Here is a 905-nt window from a genome sequence, read left to right on the forward strand (position 1 = left end):
TCTTCTTTGGAAACCACGCCGGTCCCGAGGCGCTGCGGGCATGAGCTTTTAGGCGAGGCCGAGGCTTTGGCCTAGTCCGCGCCGTCCGGCCTCACCTAAAAATTCCTTGCCCGCAGCTCTTCAGACCCAGCGCGGTGTCGGTTTTTGGGCTGGTTTGGTGTGGGGGATTGGGCGGGTGCTCACACCGCATCGGTGTCACGCATTGCTCCCGCGCATGACGTCACTAGTTGGCGCCGTTGTGCGGGCGCACATTTTTCCACTCTGTGCCGACGTAGCCAGACGCAGTGGCGTCATTCTGGGCGGGTCCCGCCCCACGCACCGTCGGCTCAGCGTGACGTTGGTGGCAATCACCGACACAGGCGGGACGCCTATTTAGGCATCGCCTCGAGTGCGGCTTTCTCCTTCTCACACAAGTGCAGACGCTACAGCGTTGGCAAGTTTTTGCTTCAAGCACATCCAGGTAATACTTCATTATCTTACCACATTCACTCACCTCTTGTCATTATTTAGTTATAATATCCCTGACCATTTTTATGGGTTCATTTATTGATTTAGATACCTGATCATTACCTTATCTATCTGGCAATGGTGTGAAGGAGATGCCTGCGTTTTGGGGATGATGCCGGTGGGCGCCTGTTGTGTGTTGTTTGCCACCTCAGCTCCGGGAAGGGCGCGTTTTCCATGCCCAGTCCCTACCGTGTTCTATATGTTTTGGTCATAATGTGAGTACCCAGAAATTTGACAGTTTGTCTTTTCTGGTTTTTTCATTTTATTTTATATTTTTTTGATGGTGTTATACCGTGTTATTTCAGAAGTCCTGTAGCATCCGCCCCTGAAGAAGTGTATTCACAGAAACGCATCGGGCACCATGGATGCAGCCACTGAGCTTTCAATATAGGACTTTA

This window comes from Aquarana catesbeiana, linkage group LG01 (assembly GCF_042186555.1).
Source record: "Aquarana catesbeiana isolate 2022-GZ linkage group LG01, ASM4218655v1, whole genome shotgun sequence".
Lineage (NCBI taxonomy): Eukaryota > Metazoa > Chordata > Amphibia > Anura > Ranidae > Aquarana > Aquarana catesbeiana.